The 10,742-nt window shown below is 46.8% G+C and overlaps 1 protein-coding gene across 6 annotated transcripts in view; it reads right to left on the minus strand.

The window, feature by feature from the left end:
• Positions 1-7,538, minus strand: part of DGKI (diacylglycerol kinase iota) — a 199,526-nt gene extending 191,988 nt beyond the window's left edge. For all 6 annotated transcript variants that reach the window (XM_032445600.1, XM_032445592.1, XM_015866633.2 and 3 more), the window contains exon 1: positions 7,414-7,538. The gene's annotated coding sequence lies outside the window, so the exon portion shown is untranslated. The remainder of the gene's footprint in view (positions 1-7,413) is intronic.
• Between the last annotated feature and the right edge of the window lie 3,204 nt (positions 7,539-10,742).

A 10,742-nucleotide genomic window follows, 5' to 3' on the forward strand; every position in this document is an offset into this window, starting at 1 on the left:
CGTCTGGTTAGAACTATGCATATTAAACACATAATTTAGTAATGGAGGGGGGAAAATGAAGAATTTTTAATCCATCCGAAGATGATAATACAAAGAAAGACAAGTTATTTGCCTACTTCTTTCCCTGCCATACAGGCTTACATCTCTCATCCCCAGCCAAAACACCTCCAAGTCCCTGAACATTCATAAGTAGTTCACATCTCTCCACCAAGGGCTCTTGCATAGTGCCTGACAACCTAAGCCATCAATCTTAAACATCTCTGTGATGGATCTACAGTCTAGCTGAGGCTACAGGGCACCAAGCAGCACAACTCTCTGGTCCCAGTGAGTAAACTCTTTGCTGATGGCTTATGCCTCCTCACTGACAGCTTGAGAAAGTAACATCCTGCATCTAATTCGTGCCCCAGTGTTCATCCACAAAAGAACACAGGAGGGGCAATGATGCAGAAAGTTAGTGTATGCCTCAATTAGACACCTCCATTCTCTCTAAATACATAGCCATGTGTCTGCTACAATGGGGATTAGTGTTAGGAAGTATGTAGGGCCAGTGATCTGGAAAACCTTCTAGGAGGAATTGGAAAACACCACCCCTCAAAATGCAAACACACCAGATGATAAAAAGCAGTTTCCCATTATGAATGACTATTTCTGTAGACAGACAAGCTTTGTTAATTAGAAGGGTAATCAGGGAAGTCCAGAACTAAAAGGTTGCCAAGCCTTTTTTTAGCATAAGTATTCCAGACCATCAGGTTTCCTCAAAAAATAATACAGAGAGTGCAGGGAAAGAATTACACTCAGTCTTAGTGCAAAGACTGGCCAAGTCCCACACTCATTTAGTCAAGAGCGCTGTCATTAGTGACCATTAGAACAAATGAATGCCTCTTTCCCTTTATCCCCAAACCCTTATCTACCTTTAAACTAAGCCATTTCATTAAGTTAGTTGGAGGCATAAAGAAATTCAAGACAAGCAGTTAGTGCCCTGTGGCAGCTCCTAGGCAACTGTAGCTCTTTAAAAATGAACGGTCCCACTTGCTCCATACACAAATAATTCAGAGGCAAACCTTGGGAATACAGGACTTGCTAACAAGTTCAAATTACAGTATTCATGTACAGGATGTCCTCCATTCCTTCCCCAGGTTTTGGGTTTTCTCTAAAAACTGCTATTTTGCTTATTTTCCCCACTCCCCTTCTCCATTTAACCTAGGGGAGCTAGGGTTAACTGGCACACAGATAGCACATGCCATCCTGAGTGAGTCAGTGAGTCACTGTATCTTGCTTCACCTCATCTTCCTCCATCCATAAGGCTGTAATCCATAAGTGATCATGTCCACCTAAAAAAAAGACAGTGTAGAACCTGACCATTTGTAAATACACCCTGAAAAATGGAGACACAATACAATGGGCAAGCAACCCTTCCGCTTCTGCAACCCTTTATGAGGGTGGATAGTGAGGGAATGTCTTAAACTAAGACAGGGCAGGATTAGTTTAGATATTAGGAGGCAGTTTTTCACTCAAGAGGGTGGTGACACAATGGCACCCAAGGTCGTCCAAGGAGGCTGAGAATGCCCCATCCCTGAAGGCATTCAAGGCCAGGCAGGATGTGGCTCTGGGCAACCTAATCTGGTGACTCTGCACATAGTAGGGGGGTTTGAAACTTGATGATCATTGTGGTCCTTTTCAATCCAGGCCATATCTATGATTCTATGACTCTGTTCCTATGTACTTTCACAGCTGACATGAAGGCACCTATGGACTACATAGATATAAATACATGCACACACAGAAACTGCTCTCAGTGCACTCTTACACTTTTTTTCATATACACAATTGAGTTCACGTGTCTTCCATTTACAAAGGATTAATAAAAATCTGGACATACAAAAATGGATGTCTTTTCCCTTTCCTCCCCACTTTATTCGATGGTGAACTTCCTCATAGGATGTTCTGAAACCAGAAGTGGTCACAATGCTGCTCGCCTCCCTTAGCAGTTCTCTTCTTTCCCTACCCTCTCTTTCTTAATATCTGGAAGACCCTTTGGTTAATTTCCAAAGTTACATGTCCAGGCTGCAAAGCAGAAGAGCACAAACAGCACTGCACATGTGCTCCCATCACCTCCCCAGTATCCTGGCCAAGCTGCCGACTTTGACAAATAAAAAACTGCCAAAAGCCTGGAGAAGCATCAAGAAAAGCATTTCATCAGCCCTGTGATCAACCCCAGTGAGAAGAACTGCCTACCTGCTCATTTATTCCAAAGGATTAGCCAGGACAACGGTGTCTTTCCACCTCATTGAACTCACATGGCAACTGATTCAGCATTTATTACCTGATAACATTTTCCATCTGTAAGAGTCCCTCTCTGAACGGCCATCTGAGCCTACATGTCCAAGTCTGCACAACAGCTTTGTCCTGCACTCACAGGGTTTTCCCCCTGGCAAATTCTGTGTGCATTTATCCACATCTGAGCACGTACATAATGCCACTGTAGTGCAATGATCATCCACCAAGTGTCTTTTGCAAAGTACTGCTAACTTCATAAAGAAAGGGAGAACAGCAGAGACAGAGAGACAATCCTTTTACTTTGTGTGACCTAGAGCCATTGATACCCAGCCTTGAAGCTGTATCTCTAAGCCCACAGCAAATTCTAAATGTAAACCATTTCTTCCTGTGGTATTAGTCTTGTTTCAGAGATATGCTAGTCTTTTCTGCATTTGTTACAACACAGAGCTTCCATTTCTTTCCTCAAAGCTTTGGGTATGAAAGACAGCTTTATGAAGGCCCCTTCATGTACCTAGAAATGTGAAGTGATGCACTTTGAGAGAAAACGATAGAGCGGTGATGGATGTTTTGGGAGACAAAGTAAATTGAGTCATTGTTGTGAGTGTGGGTGGTACCAACCCTGCACAGTAAATACCCGAAACTCTAACAAAGAAGATGCAAGCAGATCTTACAAGATTAGGCCTGAGAATGAGAATTATTTTCTTGACATTTGATAGAAGATAAAAAACTCGTCCATCATCTTCATGAGGAACCGTCTCACTAATTCATGGAAATAGGACGCATTAAGATTCAAAGAAACCCAAGTGTAAGGAATCAACACAATCAAAAGATGAACGAATTGTGTTGAATGTTTTCATTTTTACAAATGTCAGTCAGCTTTAATTATTTATAACGTTTCACAGTACACTAGTAAATGCTGTCATTTCATAAAGTAATTAAGTCTTAGTAATAGGAGACACCTCTGCCATCCTGTCTCTGTTTAATATTTGCTGAGAAGTGATGTGAGCTCTACGATCATTATCATGTCTGTAAACAAATGAAGCAAAAAACAAGGATGTCACCCATCCTTCAGTTTCTATTTCTGTTCAAGGACTCATCGGAAGTCCCAGGTATTCACATTCTCTGTCTTATCTATCTAAGCACATCAGCAGTGATGAGGTTGTTTAATTGAGGATCTTCCCAGGATTTCTCTGCCACAAATCCTCTCCTTCAAATGCAGGAACAAAACACTCCAATTATCACTCTAGACCCCCATTGCCAGAACAACCAACCACACACTGCTGATGGTGCAGGAGAGAGTAGATGGGCTCTCAGTAGACCTGCCCACTGACCACAGGGGTGCTCACAAGGCTGGCCTCAAGCAACTTTGCTTGGTCAGAGAGAAGCATTGGACATGGTCACCCCCTCCAATACCTTCCATTACTCAAAGTGAAACCCGATGTCTCCAACTGAGAGCCACCGTGGCCAAACAGCACACATGGAATCCTAATGGCCTCTGGTTGGGGGGCTGAGCTATATATGGGCAAGAGTCTTAATGTTTGCCACACTATGTCAAGCGGGATTCTTCCGCTTGGTCAAAGCGAGATCACGTTTCTCTAGATAAACTATTCCCCAGTGACAAACATTTACCAAATGCTACTTGAGCTCTCACAAGAGGGCCATTAAAACTTCAAACTTACAACTTTCTTTTTATTTCCTATGCCACTAACCAAGATTCCCTGGATTTCTAAATAATAATTATTAAGAAATTAAAAGCCATCTGCATTATTTATAGTTTGAGCTTGTTTAGCTTTTTGTTGCTCTTGTCTGGTTTGTGGATCTTTTACTATTTCTTTAAGCTTAAGCAATTAAAATAACACGATTATTTTTCAGATGAATTTTTTAGAGCTACAAACACCTGCCTACAAGAAACCTGTAGGATGGAGCTTTATAACCCATAGCTTTCTCTGTAGTTCTTTTTCCCCATAGTTTTCTGTAGCCTTTTATTGTGGAAATATTCTTACTGAGCTCCTTCTTGGTAAAATCTAAATTTCTTGTTATTTCAAAAATTATCTTAAAGAAATTTCAATTCCTGCCTACTTCAGCTAACACAGATGATGGTGTTCTTCACGGAACTTTGAAATGACAAAAATAATGAAAGAAAATTAAAGAGAAGAAAATAGTACCCACTGCTTTTGCATCAAAACACCCAAAAAATATTCATCTGGGTCTAGAAACAGAGGAGGTAAACAAGAGCCACTGAAGGTGTAGAAAGTATTTATCTTTGGTAGGGTACACATTTGATTTGCTTCCACTATTCCCCCTCCCCCATTTACAATAGGCTGCCCAGGGGAGTTGTGGAGTCTCCTTCTATGGAGATATTTAGAACCTGCTTGGATGCCTACCTGTGCAACTTGTTGTAGGGAACCTGCTTTAGCAGGGGGGTTGGACTTGATGATCTCTAGAGGTCCCTTCCAACCCCTGCAATTCAGCGATTTCCCAATTTCTCTGCTATGACCTTGGGTTGATCAGTTGATGAGAAGAACATATTTTTCACCCTGAGCTCACAGTTCAGACATCTAAACAGAAAAGCCAAATGGTCTTTAAGACAGTTAATTCCATATTCCTAAGATAAAAACAAGCCCTAGCATTGGCTGCTTTTCTGCTAGCTTTCTGAAGTCAACATCCAGCTCTCAGATAGGTTGGCCTTATGAAGCACATGAGGCTGAAGGGGACAACCACTTCTCTGAGCCTTCATTGAGCTGCACAGGGAGCAGCCCTATGAGATGCCCTTCACCATGAGCTACACACTGGAACCAATCCTCCCTCCCTGCCCAGCTCCAGTGCTGTGTATCAGGAGGGGCAGGAACTCTGGCTGCAAATTGAGATCCACTTAAGTAGCACGTGTTGAGAGCACACGCACACCAACAGGCATGCTTTAAAGCCATTAGCTCATGTGCAAGCACAGATAAGTGGCATATCCCTGCTGTGTATGTATTTGTAATTACAGTGCATCACTAGAAAGAAAACAGTGAACAAACATCTGTTCTTGAAGGAGCAAAGAGGTTTCTGTGCACACAGAGAGCTTTGGGTACACTGGGTTCAGGGTGGGCATGTACGTGCTGGGAGCACAGCAATGTCAGTGGGGCTATGGAGCTTCATGTGCAGCACATCATTAGTACGTACAGCAAGCTTTCCCTCTAAATCAGGCAAAATTATGGCTTGATAAGGGCACCAGGCACACCTAATGTATGTATTTACCACACACCAATTCATTACATACTTAGCACAGCTGTTTCTGCACTGTAAAGCACCGGTCAGGTCAGATCCATACGTTGTTTTCTGACTCACGTTGCTCATGCTTTCATGCTTTTGGTACAGTTCTAGAGACATAAGATTTATATGCAATAACTACACTATTAGTTAAATAGATTCACAGAGAACTGTTAGCAGTTCTATTTAAGGAGGCTGGGGGATGTGTAGCATGGGGAGCTCAGTGGAGGTCCTGTGTGAAAGTCTTCCACTCTTCCATCTACTCCAATAATCCTCCTTAGGGAAAAATGAGAGCACATATTACTTGTGGAAAATCAGCTCAAAAAAAAAAAAAAAGGCATGGAAATCCAAGGATGTAAAAAAAATGTACTTTCTTGCACATAGCCTACATCAAGAGAATGAGCAATAAGCATCAAGAGATGCTCAGGAAAAGACTTTCATATGTAAAGGTTCAGGAATTGTTGTACACCTGCCCAGCTGTAGGAGAGACGAGGCGGGAAGAAGAGAAATCCAATATCCCCTCCTATTAACATTTATCGTGAAACCCTTCCAACATCTTGCTTTGAATATCTCCAGAGAAGGAGAATCCACAACCCTTTCCTCAAATGGGGAAGATGCCAAAACTGCTGAAATAAAAGTGAAAATCTATGGTTCGAGTAGAAGCACCTGCAAACCATAATGCAAACCCCCAGCCTTCTCTACCAAGAGCAAAGCCATTAGCAAAACTGCCCCGTCAGCAGTAACATCAAAAGCCCACCTACAGAGCCTGCCTTTACCTGCAACATACAATGTGCTGCTAAATGACACGCACCAGAAAAACCACCAGGGCAGAGATGCAGAAGTACCGATAAGTTATTGCTGTAATGCCCTTGATGTGCCCAGCAAGTTTTCCTTTTCACATCGTTCGCCTTATTGAGTCTTGTATGAATCATCCCAAACTTCACGCTCGCCAGTGAGAGCATCAGCCTTATGTGGAAGTCTCTCCACGCATACGGAAGGATTATATAAAACTTCGGCTATGAGGAGTGCTTAATTACATCACTTTTAAGCCATACCACATGCAGAGACTCAAACCATTATGAATCTGTCTCAAATGTAAGCTGACAGCGTGAACACATTAGAAAAAGTACTTGTGTATTGGCGGAGATTCTCTGCTTACCTACCTACAGCTAGAAGAGACAAAATAAAGAGCAGAGGTAAAATAAAGAACAGCTCTGAGTGTTCTGTCCACTGGGGTAACAGAGCACATCCCCAGCCTGCACTGGGGAATGCAGCCAGAATGAGGTGAGACCCCAGAACTTCATTGCATGAAGCTTCTCAGACAGCTGTTGCGGCCCGCAGCTACTAATAGATCCCAGGTGGGAACAGAGGAGCAGGCAAACCCCATTAGCTACCTGTTCATCCAGGTGCATCACGCAAGGAGGTGATTTACTGGGCTCCACAGCTCCAGGACCAGCACAGAGCAGCAGAACACGCACTCCTGGTTATGAAAGCAGCGCTGTGCTGCTCACAGCACACCTGCTCCCGGCTCTCGGAGCTCAGCCCCGCAGCAGCACCGGGTGCAGGGCCCCCCTCGCCCCTCGTGTCGCTGCCGCTCGGGTGGGACTCCCGGAGAGCGCCCTCGGGAGAAGGGCTTTCTCACTCCTCCGGCGGCCGCTTTTTCGTTGGAGACAGCAAAGCACAGGGACGGCTCTATTCCCTCAGCAGCCAGGCGGGATTCCTGACTCCCTCTGAGTAACTCGGAGCCCGACGGCAGCCGCGGGACCTCCCGTTCGACACGCTGCAGAGCCCAGGAGCCTCTTTCTGCTTTGGGGTGAAGACGAGGGTTTCCCCGCAGCCCGCGGGCTCCGACTCCCGCCCCGTTCCCGAGCGGGAGGCACCCACCTGTAGGACACCTGCTTCCTGAAGGTGAGATTCCGCAGCTTCTCCTCCAGCGACTCCTCCGCCGCCACCAGCCCCGGTTCCTCCGGGACCCCGGCGGCACCCGCCGCCTCCCCGCCGCCCTCGGCCCCCCGACAGCCGCCGCCCGCCGCCCCCGTCTCCTCCCCGCCGGTCGCGGCGGGGGGGTTCATTGCGGCGGGGCAGAGGGGCCGCGAAGGAGAAGGAGGGGGCAGGCGGGGGGTGGCCGGCGGCTGCAGGCGCTGGGGGCCGTCGGGGACCGGGGGACGACCGCTGCCGGGGCCCCGGGACGCGCTGCGAGCCGCGGCGGCTGCAAATGGCAGCGCAGCCGCGCAGCATCCATCGGCGGCCGCACTGCAGAGGGGCATTGTGGGAAACTCCCGGCCGGCCTCGCCCCCTCCACACCCCCCCGATGCCTTCATCCAATTGCTTCTCCGCTCCCGGACACTCCCCCGCCGCCACGCCCGGTCACGCCCCTCGAGACCCCCATCAGAACGGTGCAGAGCTTGGAATAGGAACGGGCAGCATCGTCGTGTGCCGCTGTGTGGCGTAACCCGGGTTGTTTCTCTTATCAGTTCATCTTATAGGGTCACTTCTCTCACCAACTCATCTTATAGGGGCATTTATTGGTGTGTTTCCCTTATTAGTTCATCTTATAGGGTCGTTTCTCTTATCAGCTCATCTTATAGGGTCACTTCTACTATCAACTCATCTTATAGGGGCATTTATTGGTGTGTTTCCCTTATCAATTCATCTTATAGGGTCGTTTCCCTTATCAGTTCATCTTATATGGGCATTTATTGGTGCATTTCCCTTATCAGCTCATCTTATAGGGTCACTTCTATTATCAACTTATAGGGACATTTATTGCTGTGTTTCCCTTATCAGTTCATCCTATAGGGTCTTTCTCTTATCAATTCATCTTATAGGGTCACTTCTCTTATCAGTTCATCTTATATGGGCATTTATTGGTGTGTTTCCCTTATCAGTTCATCTTATAGGATCGTTCTTCTTATCAATTCACCCTATAGGGTCGTTTCTCTTATCAAATCATCTTATAGGGGCATTTATTAGTGCATTTCCCTTATCGGTTCGTCTTATAGGGTTGCTTCTCTTGGTGGCAATGGGCATCCCGTGGGGATATTTGGGATGCATTTCCTTCTGATGAGCATCCGGCGCCGAGCAACACGACTAGTGGGCATGGTGGGGGTGGGCTGGTAGTTGGACTGGGTGATCTTAGTGGTCTTTTCCAACGTGAATAATTCCATGCATACACACACCTTCTGCTTCACCTCCGGCAATGACAGCTTCTCCATGCTGCCTTGCCAACATCATCCTGTCCCATTGGTAGTAAAGGAGAGTGATGATGTGTGCCTTAGTGCTATGGCTCAAGTTCAGCCCGCTTTCCAAACAATGTTGTACTCATGGACATGTATGATTGATCTGTACACGCTTCAGCCTGTCTGTCCATACATTTTCTCCCCCTTCTGAATACTATCAGTTACTAAGGAGGAAAGCACAGTTAAGCAATGTGAAATGTGGCTTAGGAGAAGCAAAACTGAAGGCAGAACTGTTAAAGAAGGTGTAGAATGCACTCTGAGCCGCATGCAGAGATCTGCAGGCAGCCGGGAGCTCTGTGAGCCCATCCCTGCCTCCTCCACACCGCTCTGAAGCCTCCAGATGAGCACCACCAGCCAACAGATGCCAGTCCTAGAATCATAGAATCCAGTCCTACAATCATAGAATGGCCTGGGTTGAAAAGGACCACGATGATCACCCAGTTTCACCCCCCCTGCTATGTGCAGGGTCACCAACCACCAGACCAGGCTGCCCAGAGCCGCATCCAACCTGGCCTGCCATGCAATGGCATGAACAAAAATACTGTAATGCCAAATCAGTTTGGCATATCCACCACCACACAGCCCGCCTGCCACTGGTCCGTGGGAGGGAGCTCTGTAGGCTGTGCCCCAGGAACCCCCAGATCCAACAGCACTTGTGGATTTCCACACCCACATGCTCCCTCCCCAGCAGAAACCACACTGCGGCTCCTGCTTGTCAGCAGCAGTTTTGCCCACATGACTGCAATTACACCGTGCTCCGGGATTACCTGGCTTTCCTCCGACTGCTGCAATCTGCATGACTCATTTGCAGCACGAAAATGCTAAAGCTGTTTCCTTCCTATACCTTTTCCTGAATATGAGCAATTACAGGGGAATCTGAGGCCAACGAGGGAAAGCCCTGCTTGCTCAATTACGCCTGTGGCAGAGCTGTCATCCAGGGGCTTTGGAAAGGCACCAACAGCAGAACCCCCCTCTGGTTTGCTCACAGATGTGTCTGCAGCCCTGGAGCACTAAACCATGGGGGGAGGTGAGCACAGCCATAGAATACCAGCAGCAATGGCAGCAGGTGTGTGGTTGGGACAGAGAGGGAAATGATGAGATAGGAGGGACTTTGGCCCTCTGAAGGAGGCTTGCACCGTTGCTCACATCTGCTAAATCCCATTGTGAGCACCCCGGTGTGCTACGCTGTGTGCTGCCCTGGGTTTTGCTCAGGATAGGAAGACTGAAAGATCCATCCTAATGGCACAGAGGTGAATGTATGGAAATGGAGTGGGGAGGGAAGGGAGGGACAAATGCACTCGCTCAGAGTGCTGGGCTCCCATGGGCAGAGCAGTTCAGCAGTGCTGACTGTTTGGATAGCAACCTGTGAGCTGCTTTCTGCTAGGTTCAACTTTTTTTGTTGTTTTTTAAAGCAATTTTCAGCTATTTTTTTCCCACAGAATTGCTCCCATTTTGCACGTAGGCTGCCACAGCCAGAAATAGTCCCTGTTCCCGTTGCTAAGGTGTTCAGCTGTGTCACAGGGACTGATCCTGGCGTGGGTGCTGCCCTGCACCAACCCCACAGCTCAGCTCAGGCATTCCCACAGGCTCAGCAAGGAGCCAACCCAAAACCAAGCACCACTGCAGCAAATAGAGGTGAGGCAACCCAGCAAACATGGGATTGCCCTGCAGCAATTGGTTGTGCTTCAGTTGTGTCACAGCAGAGATAAGGGCCAGGACGTCCCTTTTCTTCCTCACTGGTGATATACAGAAAAAGTGGTTTTGCAGCAACAGATAGAGCTCAGGTAAAAATGACTTAAGATCACTTCAACTTTTTGAAGCACAGAGTGGAGGGAAACAAAGAACGCAAACACTGTCCATCTCACTTGGTGTGAAATGTGCTTTTGTTTCTTACTACTGTCTCCTTTAGGTCCTCTTCCTTTGGTCTACCTTTATACTGAGTATAAAGCCACCCTTGTCTCATCTCACAACCAG

The sequence above is a fragment of the Coturnix japonica genome, chromosome 1 (genome assembly GCF_001577835.2).
Source record: "Coturnix japonica isolate 7356 chromosome 1, Coturnix japonica 2.1, whole genome shotgun sequence".
Taxonomy (NCBI): domain Eukaryota; kingdom Metazoa; phylum Chordata; class Aves; order Galliformes; family Phasianidae; genus Coturnix; species Coturnix japonica.